At 41.6% G+C, this 21,036-nt stretch overlaps 2 pseudogenes; one reads left to right on the forward strand and one right to left on the reverse strand.

Moving 5' to 3' along the window:
- Window positions 1-7,469: 7,469 nt before the first annotated feature.
- LOC116902686 lies at window positions 7,470-8,252 on the forward strand (annotated as a pseudogene).
- Window positions 8,253-14,361: 6,109 nt separating this feature from the next.
- LOC116902687 lies at window positions 14,362-15,803 on the reverse strand (annotated as a pseudogene).
- Between the last annotated feature and the right edge of the window lie 5,233 nt (window positions 15,804-21,036).

Genomic DNA, 21,036 nt, shown 5'->3' on the forward strand with positions numbered 1-21,036 from the left:
ACTAAAATGACAGAATCTCAATTAAAAATAGCTTTGAACATCTCTCTGAAACGTCACAAACTATGCCTCCATCTTCTTCACTGCTCTCAGCATTGTTATCTTCCAAAGTCCACAGAATATCCCATTGAGCTCTCAACACTCTCAATGACTTCTCTAGCTCAAAGTTCCAAAGTCCTTCCACAAGCTACCCAAAAACATGGTCAGGTCTGTCACAGCAATACCCCATAATCCTGGTACCAACTTTTTTTAGTTAGGGTTTCTATTACTGCAGTAAAATACTATGACCAAAAAGCAAGTTGGAGAGCAAAGGGCTCTCCAAAGCAAAGCTGGCTTATACTTTCATATTGCTGTTCATCATTGAAGGAATCAGGACAGGAACTCAAACAGGACAGAATCCTGGAGGCAGTAGCTGATGCAGAGTCCATGAAAGGGTGCTGTTTACTGATTTGTTTCCTCTGGCTTGAACAGCCTGCTTTCTTATAGAACCCAAGACCACCAGCCCACGGATAGAACTACCTAAATTAGGCTGGGCCCTCCCCCACCAATCAATAATTAAGAAAATTACTTTCTGCCAGATTTTATGAAGGTATGGTCTCAATTTAGGTTCCCTCTGTTTGGATAACTCTAGTTTGTGTCTCAAGTTGATATAATGTCTCTTTGACCCATTGGCCTTAAAAAAAGGAATGCCTGTATTTTTTTCTATACACTGCCCTGTTCTAAATGTAAACTGGAGGACAAGAAGTGCCATCTACTGCAAAATAATGAACTTGGACTTAATCCAACAGGGTAGGATATCTCCGCATCTCTGAGTAGCTCTTGGCATGAGTTGAGAGTTAGATGAACTGGTTCCTTTCGTTTTTAAAAATTATCTTTAATCTTCTTTACACTCAGCCATTACCTCCCTCCCATCTGCCCTCAGACAGTTCCTCATCCCATTCCTCCTCCCCTGTCTCCAAAAGGGTGTCATCACATCCCTCCTCACACCACCAACCCTCCTCCCTCCCTGAGGCCTTAAGTCTCTCAAGGGTTAGGTGCATCTTTTCTCACTGAGGCCAGACCAGGGAGCCTTCTGCTGTATATGTGTTGGGGGCCTTGTATCAGCTGGGGTATGCTGCCTGGTTGGTGGCCCAGTGTCTGAGAGATCTTGGGAGTCCAGGTTAACTGAGACTGCTGGTCTTCCTATAGGGTCGTCCTCCTCCTCAGCTTCTTCCAGTTTTTCTCTAATTCAACTACAGGAGTCACCAAATTCTGTCCATTAGTTGGCTGTAAGTATCTGCATCTGTCTCAGTCAGCTGCTTGTTGGACCTCTCAGAGTGCAGCCATGCTAGGCTCCTGTCTATAAGCACACCATAGCATCAGTAATAGTGTCAGACCTTGGAGCCTCTCCTTGAGTTGAATCTCAATTTGGACTGGTCCCTGCAACTCCTTTCCCTCAGTCTCTTCTCCATTTTTGTCCCTGCAGTTCTTTTAGACAGGAATAATTCTGGGTCAAAGTCATTTACTATGGGATGGTAACCCCATTCCTCCACTTGAAACCCTGTATTTCTGTTGGAGATGGACTCTACAAGTTTCCTCTCCCCATTGTTGGGCATTTCAGGGGAGGAGAAAGGTGCACATAATCATGTATTTGGGGGAATAGGGGAAGCCCTGAGGCCCAGCAGAATGAATGGAAACAGGCAACTGTGGGAGGTGGGAGGTGGGAGGTGGGAGGTGGGAGGGGGGAGGTGGGAGGTGGGAGGGGAGGTGGGAGGTGGGAGGTGGGAGGTGGGAGGTGGGAGGTGGGAGGTGGGTGGGAGGTGAGAGGTGGGAGGTGGGGGTGACCCTCTAGAATGCACCAGAGACCTGGGAGGTGAGACATGAATTGGTTTCTTACTGGGTAAAGTTTGATAAGCTGTTCAAAGTTCCTGTATTTCCTACATATTTCACAATTTCCACTAATTGTTGTCAAAAAGGGAACACCTTCAGTAAAAAAAAAGCCTCCAGAGGCAACAAGAGGGTGCATTTAATGTATCAGAACCCTTTCACTGATATAGGGTCATGAAAACAAGAAGGGATTAAGCTCTGGAAATCTTACATCAGACACCCTGGGTGATTCTCCTTCTAGAGTCTCACTTCTGATAGTAAAGGGAGGTTTGTGCCATCTAGTTTCAATGCTCCTGTTGCTGCTTTTCTACAACAGATATCATCCTTGGCCTGGTCGTTAGTTCCACGGGATCTCCAGGAGCACAAATGATACTGTTATGACAGTGGCCAAGATTGTCCTTGCAAGTATTCAACAGTTGTGCTGTGAACCTTTCTGTCCTGATGATTCTTGGGACTATTACTACTTTTGTTTCAATTAGATGTCCTCTGTGCCATACCAGAAATGATCTTACATCTCTCTCCCAATCGAGGTTATACCCAATTTGTGAACACCTTTTATGTTATATGTGGTACTTGTAACCTTGAACCCTTAGCCTCGTGGTGGTTGATGAGATGTAGCAGGGAGGGTAGATAAACTGTTGAAAATGAGCAAGTAGGAGAAAGCCAAGATGGTAGCATCTGCTGGCACCCACTGTGGAGCTCTGAGAAGTCTGAGAGAACCATGGAGATTCTGAGGGGTGAGAAGGTGGTAAAAGAGCAGTCTGCAAAGCCCATGGTACCTTCAGAACAACTAAAAGAAAATAAAAGGCAAGTCGTTATGGGAAGATGTTTTTAGAAAATTGAACTCAGGAAATTGGAAAGAGAGATGGCATCTCAGCCAGCAGGCTGGAAGCACAAAGGCTGTGCCTAAAGAACCTGTTGCTCCCCTGCACCCTACAAGATCAACAGTTATGTCTGATGAGCCCTGAGGCAACAAGCATCAAGGACAGGGTGGTCTCTGTGTGTGTGTGTGTGTGTGTGTGTGTGTGTGTGTGTGTGTGTGTGTGTGTGTGTGTGTGTGATGAGAGCTCCTATGGAAACATGGTATTAATGAATAGGGCTGGTCCTACGCCCTCAGGCTGGCCCCAGCTTGGAGCCACTACAGCTCCAATCTGTGTTGCTTGCTTTGCTGGGAGATGGAGAGTGGAGGCAGTATGTGGCCAGCAGGCAACAAGCACAAAGGTGAAGCCTGATCGATTACAGAGTGGTAGACATAGAGACCCAGAGGTGTGTGGCAACCAGGAGCAGCCCCCAGATGCCCGGCATAGACATAGCATCACCTTGACTACAGACAACAGCAGGATGTCTGATATAAGCCTTGGCAATGGCCCAGTATTTATGGTACTTCAGAAACAAGAAACCAGATCAGTAACTCACTACAATGAATATTTGCATGTAAAGCTGTTTGGGCAATATAGATAGATAGATAGATAGATAGATAGATAGATAGATAGATAGATAGATAGATAGATAGATAGATATAGATATAGATATAGATATAGATATAGATATAGATATAGATATAGATATAGATATAGATATAGATATACTGGGTGACACACTGCAGTTTCCAGTGTCACTATGACAAACAAATATGCAATAGAGAGGTGGAAAGATAGAAGAACCGAGTGGTGAATGCTCAATGGAGAAAAATGGAACTAGAGATGCAATGGTGGTGACAGGTATGAGAGAAGGCTGTGATGAATGGGGAACATGTAGTTGCTAAATAGGGCTGACAGGGTGACGTACAGCAGATTTTAGCTTGGGCAGACTCGCCTCCAAATGCACTAACCAGGCTGTAAGATCACAAAGCTCTGAGCAAAGATAGGAATATTGGAAATGAAGAATGTATTGGATCCCCTGGCCTCCACCCTAAAAGACCTCTATAGTCCATGCTGCCCCTGAAGGCCATGCTGTTATCCATGATCTACTGCCCCATGCTGTATTAAAACATGAGGTTCTTGTGGCTGTCCATGGGCTGGGCTGCCACTGGAGGCCATGTGGATGTCCAAGGCCAGTGCTATCACAAAAAGCCAAGTGGCTGCCCATGGTCTGGGCTGCCATTGGATGTTAGTGGCCTACCCTTCCAAGGAGGGCCATGTCAGGGTTTACAGTCTTGCTGCGGCAGAAGGCCATAATGATGTCTACGGTCTGTAGTGCCACCAGAGAGCATGCTGAGGTCTATGGAATTTGTTAACACAAAGACCATGTGGGTGTCCATGGCCCACACTGTTGCTAGAAACCATGTGGAAGTCCATGATCCATGGTCCTGCTGACTATAAAGGGGGAAAAAACTACTTGTCGATGGTATCAGTGACTGCATACTCACAATTGTAAAAGAGAAGGTGGGCTGGAGAGATGGCTCACTGGTTAAGAGCACTGAATGATCTTCCAGACGACCTGAGTTCAAATCTCAGCAACCACATGGTGGTTCACAACCATCTGTAATGAAATCTGATGCCCTCTTCTGGTGTGTCTGAGGACAGTTATAGTGTACTTACATATAATAAATAAATAAATCTTTAAGAGACAGAGAGAGAGAGACAGAGAGACAGAGAGAGACAGAGAGACAGCGAGAGACAGAGAGACAGACAGGGACAGAGAGACAACCAGAGAGAGAGACAGAGAGACAGAGACAGAAAGAGACAGAGAGACAGAAGTCTTTCATGATAACTCCTATCTATACCCCCACATCACTCAAAAAAGAAACAGCTTAGACAGAAAAGCACTGAAGAGAACTCTTAAAAATTGTGATATTGATGCTGAAGTATAGCTCTCCACAATTGATGGCTTCTAGTGGGGTATAGGTAGAGACCCATTTTTCTTTCAGGGACTGGCCACTGGGAGTTTGACCATGCTCCAGCGCTTATGGACAACACAAATTGGACATGATTTTTGATTTTTTGTTTTCTCCTTCTCCTCCTCCTTCACTCCTCCTTCTCCTCCTCCTTCTCCTTCTTCTTCTTGTCACAAGAGTGGTGGGGTCAGACATGGGAAGACTGGGAAGTGAGTGTGACTAGGGCACATGATGTGAAATTCTCAAATAATCAATAAAAATATTACATTAAGAGATAAAAGAAATACAATTAAATAGATGGCAAGTAGCAGTGGCCTAAATGCAAGCCCAGCACATGTCTGAAACCTTGCTGGCCGAGTCTAAAAGGACCCATGAGTTGCATGTAACCTGTTTTGGTTGGGCAATGTTATATTGCAGGGCGAAGTCACAGGTATGAAGCTTACATTAACCAGAATTATTTCTCCCAAAGGCCTCCAGCCTGCCCATCTGGGGACTAAATAGGAATGTGATGAATATCTGTGAGCTCCCTGTCAGCCATGGCTAATGGTAGGTTTGGCTTCTGAAGTTTCCAAGAGAAGTTTGAGAGTCTCTTAAATACTATACCAGGGCTATTAATGTGATCTGTGGTTCTCATTAGTTAGGGCTGAAGACTCAGCTGTGATTAATAAGAGTCCTCTAGAGTGAAAGTTTTGCCTTGGGGATAATAGATACTGGTTATCTGGGGCTGAAGAATCAGCTGTGATTAATGAGATCAGGATCATTGAGATGAATCATCTGGAAAGTATTTCTTCAGGATCAGTACACACATGCTGTAGTCCAGAGGGGCCAAAGCTGCATTTTATGCTGTCAGCCTAACTTGGTAATATGTAAGAGTACTATGTGAGTGCTGTGTGGTACTGGTGCTGGTGGTATAAAAGTTGCAGGAAATGGCAGGACTGTGGGATGAGCACCACAGCAGCAGCTATGGAGTGGAGCTGGCCTAAACCTATGATATGAGCTGTGGGTGGTATAGAGAGCAGAGCCAAAGAATTGTAACTTCCCAAGCCCTTTAGGTCCCAGAAAATTACAAATGCATCCCAGACATTGGACACTAAGTTATTTCTGATGGTAATTGTTCCCTGGTTCTTCCCTCTTGCAGCTATAATTCTAATTGCTGATTTCTGCATATGGGCTCCAGGATAAGATAGATAAGTCTTGGTTCTGGGCTTCCCCTAAGCATATCAATGGGATAATGAGCTGGAGCCTACATGCTATATTTTCTGCATTTGGCTCTGTCTCCAGTTCTGTCTGATCACTAGATTATGTGAAGCTGGAGCGTGGGCGAATGGAGCTTCTGGTTTCTGTCAAAGCTTATGGAGGACATTAAGGATTGAGCCACTGGTAAGGCATGGAAATCTCACTACTTACAACCTTTCCAGGAGTAGACTATACCATACTAGCTGTTCCCTGCTCACAGACTAGACGTAGCCATCCAGGTGAACTAGGAAATGAGGGTAGGGAAAGGGCAACTCTGACCCAAGACTTCTCTAACTTTCCTCCTAAATATGTGTTTTTGAGGGTTTTGGAATACAAAAGGAAGAATGTGGGATATGGCAGAGGACTAGAGCATGGGTAAGGTTCAGATATCCCATTACCTAATCTAGCCTCTCCCCAGGAAAAATCCAGACCACACTAGCTGCTCCCTGATGACAGACTATGAATGCCCATTCAGGTAGGCTAGGGAATCAGAGTAGAGAGAGAACAAGCCTGAACCAAGATTCCCTCTCCCCTTCTCTATCTTGTTGCAGATGGAACAAACTTGTTCCAAGAAAGTCATCACTTGACTGCTTTCTCAAACACTGGAAAGAATTAAATCCTCAGACACTCAAACAAAAACCTGATTTTCTTTTGTTAGGACACATGGCCCTAATAATCCCTGGGATACTTCCTTGAAGGTATTCAGATCTACCTATCTTTTGGGGGGGCAGTTGTAGAGGAAAGGGTTTATTTGACTTACACTTTCACAGTACTGTTCATGCCTGAAGGAATTCAGGATCTTTACAGAATTTTCTTGTTAGCACGACATTGAAGAAAAGACAAAGTTATTAAGTTTTTCAAGGTATCTGACTCCATTTCCAGGCACTCATAAGCTGGTTGTAGATTCAGGCTTCTAAGCATTTGGTCACCCCAAATCTTGCTAGGGTCTCAGGTTAGACATTGATAAAAGATACTTCTGTTGACTTTGTCCTACTTTTCATACGTACTCACTGCCACTCACCTATAAACTTATAAAGTGTTGAGGATTGTTCATAATGCATGGCCGAAGATGTAAGGATCATCTGAACAAAAAAATCTATGTAGATTATAAGGATGGTGGGTGTTTGGGGCTCAGTCAGTGGTCACAGAATTCAACAGCAATTTTGTAAAAATGCCTTTTGTGCATTAATTGAATTTTTATGTGGAACTTGATCTCAATGAGAAACTGGCTTGGAAGGGGGAATTTGGCCTTCCCACTTCAGACCCAAGCATGTTTTGTCTCAAAATATTATTTAAAGTCCCCCTTCCTGGGTGAGTCTAGCACTCTTAGTCTGTGACAAGGAGAAAGGTGAAAAAGAAAACAATCAAAAAGTACAGAACTGTGCCTCTCATTTGTCTCGTGATAGAAAGCCCTGGTTTTGTTTCTTACATTCATGCAAAAGCAAAAGCAGAGGCTCATGGGCTAGTGATACCCAGGAATTAAGAAGTTTTTGGAACCTGGGAGGTCGCCGACAGCTGCTCCATGGCTGTCATCATGCCACAAAATGAATATATTGAATTGCAGTGCAAACGATATGGATATCGTTTGGACTACCATGAGAAAAAGAGAAAGAAAGAAGGTGGGGAGGCCCATGAACTTTCAAAGTAGGCAAAAAAATGATCGGCCTGAAGGCTAAGCTCTACCATAAACAGCGCCATGCCGAGAAAATACAAATGAAAAAGACCATTAAGATGCATGAAAAAGGAAACACCAAGCAGAAGGATGACAAGAAGACTCCACAGGGAGCAGTCCCTGCCTACCTGCTGGACAGAGAGGGGCAGTCGAGAGCAAAAGTACTTTACAACATGATTAAGCAGAAACGGAAAGAAAAGGGGGGAAATGGGAGGTCCCTCTACCCAAAGTTCGTGCCCAAGGAGAAACAGAAGTATTGAAAGTTATTCGAACAGGAAAAAGAAAAAAGAAGGCAAGGAAGAGAATGGTTACACAAGTCTGCTTTGTTGATGGTTTTACAAGAAAACCACCTAAGTATGAAAGGTTCATTAGGCCAATGGGTCTATGTTTCAAAAAAAACCCATGTCACACACCCTAAGGCTGACTTTTGCCTGCCTATACTCGGTGTGAAAAAGAATCCATCCACCCCATTATATACAACCCTGGGTGTGATCACCAAAGGCACAGTCATTGAAGTGAATGTGAATGAGCTGGGCCTTATGACACAAGGAGGCAAGGTGATTTGGGGAAAGTATGCTCAAGTTACCAACAATCCTGAAAATGATGGGTGCATAAATGCAGTCTTGCTGGTTTGACAGTGACATCATACAAGTCCACTCACTATGGAAGACTACAGTGGCAGGAAAACACCATTGCTGTGATCTTTCTGAACCACCCCATGTGCAGTCATCAAGAAGTGTTTATTAAATTATAAATGAAAATAAAACACTGCCCAATTTTAAAGAAAAAAATAAAAAAGCAAAAACACAGTTATAGTAGATCACTCTAGGTACTATATAAAGACAATCTTGTGTTTTCTATGACATTTACCTGGGAACTTTCTAATCCTCATAGTTTAATAAATAGTATGCACATAATAAATATTAATTATATATATTAATTATAAATATTAATTATTATGTATGTCATTTGGGTTCAACTTTCTCTTATTAAAGCAATGGTAATGTTTTGATGTTTCATAAGATGGCTAGATGTTTTTCCAGAATGGAAAAGAAAGCTTGAAAACTTAAGGAACTTACAAATGTCTGAGCAACTTATATAAAATATGCACAAAGTCTGATGACAAGTCTCTGCTTAAATCAACAGTTATTGGTCCATCCTTCATAATAATTACAAGAACTGGATTAACAAACAAAAAATGTATGTGTAATCAAAGCATATTTAAGTGTTTAGTTTTTGTTCAAGTAGTTAAAAGTACCAGACTGGTATAACTGACCTTCTGGGTCTTCAATATCGACATGTGAATGCTATACTAATGTTCTCAGAGGGACTAAAATGGAGAACATTTTCCCTCTTGCCCTTCAAGGTCAAGTAGTACCTGGAGGCATCTCTAAAGAATGTTCTGTAACTGGGAGGAATTACTTGATTTTTGTTCAGGAAAGCCATGGAGACTTGTGATTTAAAAAATAATAATTTTTTTAAAGGAAGGCTAGAAGAACAGAGGTTCCTATTACACTTAAGTAACTCCTGAAGACCAGATCCTAAAGTGACATTGACAGATTAATTTTGGGCACCTGTGTGGTATTAAACACCAGCAGGAAAGTATAACTGTTATGGCTTCTATATGCTCAGCCAAGGGAGTGGCATTATTAGAAGGTGTGGCACTGTTGGAGTAGGCGTGGCCTTGTTGGAGTAGGTGTGTCACTGTGGGTGTGGGCTTTAAGACCCTCATCCTAGCTGCCTGGAAGCCAATATTCTGCTAGCAGCCTTCAGATGTAGAAGTCTCAGCTCTGCCTGCACCATACCTGCCTGGACACTGTCATGCTTCAACCTTGATGATACTGGACCGAATCTCTGAACCTGTAAGCCAGCCCAATTAAATGTTGTTTTTATAAGATTTGCCTTGGGCATGGTGTCTGTTCACAGCAGTAAAACCCTAACTAAGACAATAACCAAAAAATAAAATTATTGTAATGTTCTTTAATGGTTAAATACATTACATTGCCTGGACATTATACTTATAGCCAAATAAGATGTTTAGACAACTGTTTTTCACTATTTTTTGATAAGAAAAAAACTGTATCCAGATATAGGACATCATGATCTCCCCTCAACAAAACACTGTAATCCCCAAATGAAGTCATGAGAGGCAGTCATAATTTCACGTTCTTTTAAATTGCTGATATAAGAACATTTTAATTTCTTTATATGCTATGAACTTTCCTCTTAGCACTGCTTTCATTGTGTCCCATAAGTTTGGGTATGAAGTGTGAACATTTTCATTAAATTCCAAGAAGTCTTTAATTTCTTTCTTTCTTCCTGGACCCAAAGATCATTGAACAGAGAGTTGTTTAGTTTCCATGAATGTGTAGACTTTCTGTTGTTTCTGCCGTTGTTGAAAACCAGCTTTAATCCATGGTGGCCTGATAAGATACAAGGCATTATTTCAATTTCCTTGTATCTACTGAGACATGCTTTGTGACTGACTATATGGTCAGTTTTGGAAAAGGATCCAGGAGTTGCTGAGAAGAAGGTATATTCTTTCCTGTTTTGGGTGAAATAGTCTATAGATGTCTGTTAGGTCCGTTTGATTTGTAATGTCTATTATTTTTATTGTTTCTTTGTTTAGTTTTTATCTGGATGTCCTGTCAATTGGTGAGAGTGGGCTGTTGAAGTTTCCCACTATTAGTGTGTGGAGTTTAATGTGTGGTTTAAGCTATAGCAATGTTTCTTTTACAAATGTAGGTGGCCATACATTTCAGGCATACATGTTCAGAATTGGAAAGTCATGTTGATGGATTTTTTTCCCTTTGATGACTATGAAGTGTCTTTCCCTGACTCTTTTGATTAATTTTAGTTGAAAGTTTATTTTATTAGCTATTAGGATGCCTACTCCAGCTTTCTTCTTGGGTCCATTTGCTTGGAAAACTTTTTTTTCCAGCCCTATACTCTGAGCTAATGTCTATCAGTATGGCTGAGCTGTGTTTCTTGTATCCAGTTTTCACACCCATTCTTTTAGCCTGTGTCTTTTTATTGGGTAATTGAGTCTACCGATGTTGAGAGATATTAATGTCCAGTGATTGTTATTTCCTGTTATTTTGATGAGGGAAGTGATGGTGGTAGTGGTGGTGGTGGTGTGTATGTGAGAGAGAAGTGGAGGGGAGTGAGCTTATGTGTGATTTCCTTGTTTGTGCTTGTATGTAATTACTTATTTCATGTGTTTTCTTGGATGTAGTTATCCTTCTTGGGTTGGACTTTTCTTTGTAGTATTTTCTGTAAGACTGGATTAGTGGATAGATATTGTTTGAATTGCTTGAGGCAGAAGAAGTATGTATTCAAAGCTAATCTGGACTGCAGAGTAAGAGACAGTATCCATAAAGGAAGGTAATGTCATTTCTTTGTTTTCTAAAGACCGTGTGAAACAGATACCAAAACAACAAACACAAATTATAAGAAAAGAAAATGGCAGATCAGTATCCCTTAAAAATATTGGCATTAAAATCTTTATAATATTAAATTATGTGGCCATTAAAAGATTATCCATGATGTGGAGAAAGAGGAACACTCCTCCATTGTTGGTGGGATTGCAGACTGGTAAAACCATTCTGGAAATCAGTCTGGAGGTTCCTCAGAAAATTGGACATTGAACTACCTGAGGATCCAGCTATACCTCTCTTGGGCATATACCCACAAGATGCCCCAACATATAACAAAGACACATGCTCCACTATGTTCATAGCATCCTTATTTATAATAGCCAGAAGCTGGAAAGAGCCCAGATGCTCTTCAACAGAGGAATGGATACAAAAAATGTGGTACATCTACATGATGGAATATTATTCAGCTATCAAAAACAATGCCTTTATGAAATTCATAGACAAATGGTTGGAACTGGAAAATATCATCCTGAGTGAGGTAACCCAATCACAGAAAAACACACATGGTATGCACTCATTGATAAGTGGCTATTAGCCCAAATGCTTGAATTACCCTAGATGCATAGAACACATGAAACTCAAGATGGATGATCAAAATGTGAATACTTCACTCCTTCTTTAAAAGGGTGAACAAGAATACCCTTGGCAGGGAATAGAGAGGTAAAGATTGAAACAGAGACAGAAGGAACACCCATTCAGAGCCTGCCCCACATGTGGCCCATACATATACAGCCACCCAATTAGACAAGATGGATGAAGCAAAAGAAGTGCAGGACAGGAGCCGGATGTAGATCTCTCCTGAGAGACACAGCCAGAATACAGCAAATACATAGGCGAATGCCAGCAGCAAACCACTGAACTGAGAACAGGACCCCATTGAAGGAATCAGAGAAAGAACTGGAAGAGCTTGAAGGGGGCTTGAGACCTCTTATGAACAACAATGCCAAGCAACCAGAGCTTCCAGGGACTAAGCCACTACCTAAAGACTATACATGGACTGACCCTGGACTCTGACCTCATAGGTAGCAATGAATATCCTAGTAAGAGCACCAGTGTAAGGGGAAGCCCTTGGTCCTGCTAAGACTGAACCCCCAGTGAACGTGATTGTTGGGGGAAGGGCGGCAATGGGGAGGGTGGGAGGGAACACCCATAAAGAAGGGAGGAGGGATTAGGGATCTTTGCCCGAAACCGGAAAGGGAATAACATTCAAAATGTAAATAAGAAATACTCAAGTTAATAAAAAAAAAAGATTATCCATGGACTAGATAGATGAGTCATGTTAAGAGCCTTTGCTGAGCAGTTGTGAAGACTGAAGCTTGGATCACAGCATTCATGTGACAACATAGGCATCCAATGCATGCCTATAACCCTGGCATTGAAGCAGAAAAGGTATTGCTGGCATTTATTAGCTTCTAGACTAGCTGAGAATAGGTAAGTCATGGGTTTGGGAGGGATCCATCCATGGGTGGGGAGTGATTTTTTAAAAAAAAAGGTTATTATTCAGCCTTAAGTGGGGTGTCTCCATCAAATCCCTTCCCCACAGGGCTCAGGGAAACCCACAGAAAATGGGGCATAAAGAATATAAAAGCCAGGGGATGGAGGATACAAAGAAAACAAGTTCACCTAAATCAACCAAGAAAAGCTCATATGAGCTCACAGAGACTGAAGCAGCAAGCACAGGATTAGCACCAGGTCCTCTTTTCCTTCTCTTGGGTTTCCTTTCCTACCTTCAGTGGGATGGGTTTTGTTTTATATTATACTTTATTTTGTTTTGTTGTTATCTCTTAGATGCCTATTCTTTTCTAATGAGAGATACAAGGGGAGGGGATCCAGATGGGATGGGAGGGAATGTGAGGAAGAACTGGGAGAAGTAGACGGACAGAAACTTTTGACCACATATATTGACCAAGATATATTGTTTGAGAAAAGAATCTATTTTTAATAAAAAGGGAAAATATAATAAAGCAAAATTTTGAAAATGAGAAAAATAATCAGGAAAAAAATGAAATTCAAAGCTTCAATATTGGAAGGAAAAAGTAAATGTATAAATGACATAATATATATGAAATCTCCTAAATATTACACAAAATACTACAGAATTCGGTGAAGTTCAAATATACCATCAAATAGTTGCATTTCCATGCACTAACAATAAAAAATCAAAAAAGTAAATTTAAAAATTCCACAGTTCAATTTATAATAATATTAGAAAAATAAAATATTTAGGGGTTGGGGATTTAGCTCAGTGGTAGAGCGCTTGCCTAGCAAGCACAAGGTCCTGGGTTCGGTCCCCAGCTCTGAAAAATAGAAAAGAAAAAAAAATAAAAAAATTAAAAATAAAATATTTGAGGATTAATGTAACTAACAAAGCAGGAAACTTGTACATTACTAATTCCAGAACAGGACTGAAGGAAATTCAGTGAGATATAAATGGAGACATCTCATATTCATGACCTGTAAGATTCTGTATTGTGAAAATGACAGTGCTACCAAAAGCAATCTAGTAAATAAATTCAATTGCTACAAAAATATCATGGATGATTTTGTACAAATAAGGTACTAAAAATTCACATGAAGTCTCAAAGGACCTCTAAATAGGGTGATAAGTTTGAAAATAAAAATAGACTTCTATGACTTTCACGTCATAATGTCAAACTTATTACAAAGTTGCACTAAGTGAAACAACCATAAAGACAGACTCATAGACAAATGGAGTAGACAAATAGTTTGGACCAGGACGAAAACCTGCACATATGAGGTCAAATGGTTTTTTACAAAGTTTTCATAGCTGCTAAATGTAGTCTTATTGATAAATGGTGCCAGAAAAAATGATATGCATATGAGAAAGAATGAAAGTGGGCCAATCCTATACATACCCATTCTAGCACTGGAATGGTCTACAGACCATATTTAATTTATGGTAAGAGTATGGAAGTTAGTACTTGGACATGAAATGTAAATATATTGGATTGGCTAATATGGGTCTTAACAAAGAAAAACTGTTCAGTTCCTCTAGTATGTGCAATAAAAAGCACTTTGTCATAGTAAGGAATGGCATCACATATTACTGATTCTTCCCCTATCAGAGCATACTTGACAACATCTAGGCAATATTTGGAATGGAAAAAATTATCTGAATATTTGCACTTATTACTGGTGAATCCTTCAGTGAAATAAGCACATTCACACATAGGTAAGTATGTACACATATGAAAAACCACATTTTATCACTTCTGTGTACGTTCAGAGCTGAGGGAGAATTTTTTTTTCCAACTTAACAGCTCTATTTACACCATACCACCTACTCTGATGGCCCCTTATGGTTTCTTGGCTTTCCTCACAGAAGAGGAGCTGGAGGCTGATTCCCGTGGTTTCCGCGAATTGGGTGTGAGCGGTGCACCCACGACATCAATGATGGTGTCCAGATTCAGACACTGTTGGCTCAGCAGAAGCCGGGGTTGGTCCCACTGCTTGGTATGGCAGGGCCCCCCAGCACTCCTGCCCGAGCCAGGGCCTCACGCTTGTGCCGAAGCATCTGTAGCTCATCTTCAGATTAGCACAGGCCTGCTTGGGCTCGTGGAGTAACACCTCAGGTCACTCCGCAACTCATTGAACATATGCACCAGCTCCTCTGTGGGGGTAGGGGCCTCAGCTCCACACCAAGTTCCAGCAGCGTCTGTTCCAGTGCCTTGATCTTCTTTTGACCCACAGAGCTGGGCAGCTTCACCCGCTGCCTCCGTAATGTCACCCCTGCTGACTTAAAATCTGGAAACTTGATGTCTGCAGTCTCAGGAACAGCCGGCTTCTCGGCCTCCTTCTTCTGGGGTAGCTTCTTCTTGGGAGCCTTGCGTTCTGTGCGCCGCTGCTCTGCAGTGGTGTCTGCTGCGGTAATCAGCTTCTGCAGGTCTTGGCTGCGCTTCTCCAGCACGTTTTTCCGGGCCTCAATCTTNCGAAGCTCCTGGAGCAGGTACTCCTCCTCTGCCACCTGCTCTGGGGTTCGGTTGTAAATCGCTCCAGCTGTTCCCTTCCGCCGTCTCTCATGCCCGGCATCAAATACTGGTATTTTGAGATCTGTACCTGGCACAGCCCTCGTTGGCAAGCTTGGTACAAATGTGGTAGTACCTCTCTTTCAGGTCCTCCACAGAACGCCTCTTGTACTGCTGGTGGTCATACCGATCGTGAATAACTACGAAGCGCAGATCAAATCGGCGGCTGAGGTCAAAGAGATGGTCAGTCTCTGCCTTAGTCCATGCACCATCATGAAGGTAGAGCTGGTCCTCCTGCTCTGAGTACACTGGCACCTTCACTGTCTTATTGAACCTGGCGAATGGGTAGTCCTTGCCCTCCTCCGCTGCTCGGCGCCAATGGAAAAACATAGCATCATCCTTTCGAGCTGGGTTGGTAAATGGCATCCACTTCCAAGGTCGAACCTTCTTGGATCCCAACTTCACTGTCCGGTACCCCTGACCGGTGTCACTGGGAAGTAGTGCATAGACCTCCCGATGCATGCCCTCCGGCCTCTTGAATGTCAGTGTCTCTGAGGACTTCTTGGACTTTTTCTTGTCCGGGTTGATAATATCCTTTTTGCTGATGGTCCCAGAAGGGGCATCTCCCTCTGGACCCCCGAGTTCTAGAATGTCTCATACATCTGCGCCCGTAGCCATCACGCCTGAGGGATGAGGTAGCACCCCGAGGTCAAGGGTCAGTACCTGAGTACTCCAGCTGTAGCCCACTCCTCAGATTATCTCTTTCTGAAGACCCACGGTTGAGGGAGAATTATTAAATGTCAATGAGCTCATTGATATTGGCTTCTTCTGAGAATCTATGAGCTTCTCACTCTGGATCACCCAGGCTTGTATGTGTGTGTGGATGACAAAGAAAGAATGTGATAGTATGAAAGCATGTTAAGTTTGAAATATGAAATTTAGTGAAAGCAAATAGTTACTTGTCCTGATTAATTTCAGCTATCAGGTTGACACAACCTGAGTCACTGAAGTCGCAGGTGAGGGATTGATCAGATCAGATTGGCCTGTGGCCATGTTGGTGAGCGATTGCCTTGATTGATGATCTGGGGAGGCTCACCTCACAGTGGGTGGCACTATCCCTACACAAGTGTTCTTGGGATGTACAAAAAGTCTACCTGAATATGAGTCAAGGACTAAGCCAGAGTGCCAGAATGTGAATGGTGTTCCTCCATAGTTGCTGCCGCATTTTTTGCTTGAGTTGCTGTCCTGACATCCTTTGTTAATAGACTTGTACCTGTGAACTTAAACTTCCTTTCTGTAGGTTGCTTTTGTGTGAGTGGTTTATCCCAGCAACAGAATGAAACTAGACCAGAAGTTGTTACTGGGAGTGTAGTGTTGCTATAATGGACATGGCCATGTTGTTTAATGGGGAAGACTGTGGAAAGTTTCAGAACTTTGAACTAGAAAAGTTGGTAAGTAGACAATCTGCATTTCTCTTAACACTCTTATTGGGCAAGCCTGGTTTGAAAACCTTCAAAAGGAAGTGAAGACTCTTTTCTGGGCCATTTGAGTCAGAATTAGCTGTAGTTAATAAGAGGTTACAATCATTAAGGTGAAATCTGAGCAATATTTTTCTCAGGGTCAGCATTAGGGAGACAAGGGTATATAACAAGCCAACAGAAAGAACTCGGCAAATAAAGTCTTCCACATGGAATTGGTTTTGAAGGCATGAAGAAGTCACAGAGTGTAGCAGAGGCTTGGCACTTTGTGGCAGAGTTGGAATCCCTGTAGAGACACCCTGAGTGTCACTGGTGAAGTGAAGCATCAGTAAAGAAAGTCCAGTATATTGGAGATGCTAGGAGCATGGATTGCTCACCAGGACAGTGGGAAGCAACCTGAGCTTATGTTTGAGACAAGTTAAATGTGCTGCAGATGGCAGAGCACGAGTGATTTGGAGCCCATATGACCATGAGTAATTTCCAGATATGAGATATTGAAGTAAAGGATTTGATTGACACTACTGAATTTTGGGAGTTGCCTTGATCTCATTGTAACTGCACATTGTTTTTTTTCCCATCTTGGAATAATAAATTCTGTAGCATATTGTTTTTATTTTACAGTATTCCACACTTAAGACACTGGATATTTAAATAGACTTTGAACTTTTAAAGTATTAAAATTTTTAGATTGTGGAACATAAAATTTAGGCTGTTGGGGACTAGAGAGATGGCTTAGGTGTTAAGAACACTTGTTCTTGCAGAGGACCTGGGATCACTTCCCAACACCCACATAGTAGTTCACAACCATCACACTCATGTATGCATGAGGCACACAGACATACATGCAAGTCAAAAGCTTTAGCATAAAATTCAAATCTAAAAGTTGGATGGTGTTTTATATTTTAATCTTAAATGTGAGATCTTGGAGACAAGAATTAATAGGTTGTGGCTTTAAGTGTTGTGTTTCTATGTCAGGCTGACAAGTGATAAGGAGTCCTAGGTAGCTTCAGCTATCAGCTGAAACAGCCTACAGGCTTCTGATGGGGTCTCAGCTGTAGAGTTGAGTGGATCAGATTTGGCTCTGGCCATGACTATGAGGAATTATCTTGACCAATGACTGCTGTGAGAGGGGCCAACCCACAGTTGGCAACATCATCCCTAGGCAAGTAGGGCTGGATTGTGTAAGAAGCCTAACTAATCGTGATCCAGAGTACAATTCAAAAGGCGAGCCAGTTCTTCAGTTCTTGAGTTCCTTCCTGCCCTGAATTCCTTCAGTTATGAACTGTTTTCAAAGCACAGTACAAGAACAAAATCATACAAGGAGAATTCTGAGTTCTTATGAGAAAACTCCAAGAAAACAAGAAAAGTGACCTCAGTTTCTTTAAAAAAAAATTATTGGAATGTGTTTTTGTGCCCCACAGATTATGTAATAACCACATATTATCTAGTCTTCTAAATGCATCTACAGGAGGATTAACATGGATGTGCTCTGCAGATGTTACAAGCAGTAGCCCTTTTATGTACCATTTCTTGTGTATATGTACATACCTGCTGTACACCTGAGCTCCCATTCTGTCTTAGGATCAAGGCACAATCATATTTCATTCATCAAAAGAATATTTGATGGGTAAGATTTCTTAAGATATCTTAGTTATATCAAAGCTGAACTAATGTAAAAACCTCCCTCATTGTCCATTTCTTTTTTTTTTTTTTTTCGGAGCTGGGGACCGAACCCAGGGCCTCGCGCTTGCTAGGCAAGTGCTTTACCACTGAGCTAAATCCCCAATCCCCCATTGTTCATTTCTAAGACACTCCACTTAAATTTTTTATTTCCTCTAGGTTGCTTCCTGAACTTCTCTACTTAAACTTAGCAAAAAGTCAAGAAATGATCAACAATCTGTCTTTACACTACCTATGATCACTTCAGTGGGCACAAGAGAAGACTTTAGACTTCAGAGTGGGAAAAAAAAACATGTAAACATTCCCCAACCTCTGCAAAACCGTTTAAGGCACCTGCTTACAACCAGAACTCTTTTTCTCACCAACCACAGACCACATGTATCCTTACACAGAAAGCATGAGTTCATAAAACACGTGGGATAGAGCAGTGATGCTTCACCCATTCCTTTTGCCTAGCATGTATGTGCTCCCACTATACTCAGTGGCATACTCGGAAGACATGGTTCCACGCCTACACTGTCAGAGACCAAAAGTTAGGCTGACCTCATCTTCATATTCCTAAAAGAGCAAAGCCACAGAAGACTGGGGTCCTTTATGTGGAATGCCCATGTCCCTCCTCACACATCCCTATTGTACTTCATGTTCCATCTCAGGTTTATCTGTGCACACACAGAGAAATGGGCAGGCACACAAAAACCCAAGCATGCGGAGTCAGTGTGGTATGACAGTATATGAGCAAGCAGACTATGGAGGAAGTAGGTTACATATAGTGTGCTTGAACTTCAGTTTTATTGTCTTTGAACACATAGACTAGATAAACCAACAGATAATAGTGTTTATTTTTAAATGGCAGACAGAAACTGCTTCATTTTGAACACTCCTTCCTATTTTTAAAATGTGCCATTGGGCAGATAATCTGAAGAAAATACATCTCACAGACGTGTTCTGTTTCTTTTTAAAATATTTTGTTTTTTATAAATAGCATACTTCATGTTGCACATATTTGTATGCTAAGTGAAAACTTAAATGTTATATACCTATGGATTGCTTATAGTTTCACATAATTTTTATATTCTATATTCTATTTGTCTTTGGTTACCACATATTTAAAATGAGATTCATGATATATTTGTTGGTCACTGTCTTAGTTACTCTTTTACTGCTGTGAAGAGACACCATGACCAAGGCAACTCTTATAAAGGAAAGCATTTAGTTGGGACTGGCTTACAGTTTCAAAGATTTAGTCAGTTATCATCATGGTGGGTAGAACTGATGCTGAAAAAATAGCTGACAGTTCCATATCTGGATCTTCAGGCAACAGGAAGAGAGGGAAATTGGGCCTCGCTTGGCCTCAAGCCTACCCCCAGTGACACATTTCCTCCAACAAGACCACATGTACTCCCAGAAGGCCACACTTCCCAATTCTTCACAAGTAGTTCTCCCTGATGACTAAGCATTCAAATATATGAGCCTATGGGGGACATTCTTATCCAAGCAACAGCAGCCGCTGAGCAAATGGCCTCAAATAAATATTGGGCTTAGTATACACAGATCAAAATCTATGAATATACTTGGCGGTGTGGAAATAACTCAAAAGTAATTGATCCTTCTTATGAGCCAGGTGTGGGGGTTTGAATGACAAATGTCCTCCTCAGACTCAGGTATTTGAAAACTTGGTCCCCAGTTGGTAGTAGTGTTTTGGGCAGTTACAGGGAGGTGTAGCACTGCTGAAGGAAGGAAAATATTGGAATGGGTTTGAAAGTTTGTAGCATAGTTTCACTTCCAGTTATCTCTCTTTCCTTCCTACTTGCAGTTGAATATGTAATCCCCTCACTTTCTATTTCTGCTGTCTGCTACTTGTTTCTATACTATCCCACCATGATAGAATCTTATCCATCTGGAACTATAAGCCAAAATAAGCTGTTTCTTTCATAAATTGCCTTGGATTGTGGTGTATTGCCTCAACAATAAAAAAGTAACTAATGTACTGGTCTCGTGAATAATTTAAGTACTGCTGCTCAGCTTGGCACTTAGTCTAAGTATATGCAGATATCTTGGAGACTTCTTGAAATGCAAAGTGTGAGCTTTTACTTTATTTACATTGGAAAGTAATTGGGGTAAAAATTGTTATTAATTAGTAATTTAATAATGTATAGTTTTGAATATTTCACAAATATAAAGATTAATAAAAATAACAAAGATAGATTCATATAATATTTATATACCTCAGTTGTCCAACTGCTAAGTTACAGGGGTTGGGATTGGAATTCAGATAGCCTAATCTTAAAACCTAGCCCCTCTGGTATATAATACCAAATACCTTATTTTTTTATTATCATGTACTAAAAAGAGAATTTTATTGTATTTGTGTTTTTCAGACTATTCCCTAGAAGACGAAAATCCTCAGAAGTCCTTCCTAACCATTACCTCAAATAACCTTCTGGAGTCCAAAATCACATGAATAATTTATTTTAAAAATGTAAGTATAGGTCTCTGGCTTGCCCCAGAGATGGCCCCTTGATTTATGTTTTCTCTCCCAACCCTCTCATCCCCACCACTGATCTCCCCACAATTGAACCCCGCCCCACCCCCTCTTCTCCCACCCAGTTCCCTCCCTCCATCCATCTCTGATGTCTATTTTATTTCCCCTTCTGAGTGACATTCAAGCATTCTCCCTTGGGTCTTCCTTCTTTTTTCGGTGCGCAGTTGGCTCAAGTCAGGTCCCCTAACAATTGGATCAGGGCTACCTCTGACTCTCTTGACTGCCTCGGATCCCCTTCCCCTAGCAGGGCTGCTTTGACTAGCCTCAGTGGAAGAGGATGCATTTAGTCCTGCTGTGACTCTGAAA

Source organism: Rattus rattus, chromosome 6 (genome assembly GCF_011064425.1).
Source record: "Rattus rattus isolate New Zealand chromosome 6, Rrattus_CSIRO_v1, whole genome shotgun sequence".
In the NCBI taxonomy this organism is placed as follows: domain Eukaryota; kingdom Metazoa; phylum Chordata; class Mammalia; order Rodentia; family Muridae; genus Rattus; species Rattus rattus.